At 39.7% G+C, this 615-nt stretch overlaps 1 protein-coding gene across 2 annotated transcripts in view; it reads right to left on the bottom strand.

Annotated features, from left to right (window-relative positions):
* Positions 1 to 615, bottom strand: part of LOC106872159 (high affinity cAMP-specific 3',5'-cyclic phosphodiesterase 7A) — a 126,240-nt gene that overhangs the window by 48,927 nt on the left and 76,698 nt on the right. The gene's annotated exons all lie outside the window — the stretch shown is intronic.

The raw sequence follows: 615 nt of genomic DNA, 5'->3' as shown, positions 1-615 counted from the left end.
AATTCAAAGGGTCAGCCTTGTCACACTGTGTCACGCTGAATATCCCCGAGAACTACGGTAAGGGTACACGTGTCTGTGGAGTGCTCAGCCATTTGCACGTTAATTTCACGAGCAGGCTGTTTCGTTGATCGGATCAACTGGAACCCTCGACGTCGTAAGCGACGGAGTGCCAACGATAACAACATGAATGCATCTATCTCCCTTTAAATCTCTCTATATTGTATATTGGTTTATATAGGTGTTACTCTGAAAACTGTGATTCATGCAAGTATTGAAGAGTGGACTTTCAAACGACGAAGACGACGACGATGATAATGATGATGGTGAAATGAGAATGTTTAATAAGCCATAGAAGGTCATGGTGCACTCAATAACGCTTTCATCTATTACTAACCAACGAAGAAGCTTCGGTGATTGTTTGATCTTTTAGAAAATAGAAACAAAAACATGAACAAAAAAGAAAAGATACAACAATCGAAGGACGCATTAGATCAGAAGTGAGGAGCCTTCGACCTTTTCTGAAAGACTAAGTAGGACCTTGTGAAGGAAGTATACGTTTGAAGGAAAAACACTATATATTTTTGTTGAGCTACTTTTGTTGAAAACCTGTCTTGT

Source organism: Octopus bimaculoides, chromosome 8 (assembly GCF_001194135.2).
Source record: "Octopus bimaculoides isolate UCB-OBI-ISO-001 chromosome 8, ASM119413v2, whole genome shotgun sequence".
Classification (NCBI taxonomy): Eukaryota; Metazoa; Mollusca; class Cephalopoda; order Octopoda; family Octopodidae; genus Octopus; species Octopus bimaculoides.
The sequence above is the reverse complement of the archived record's forward strand: the minus strand, read 5'-3'. Positions and strand labels throughout refer to the sequence as shown.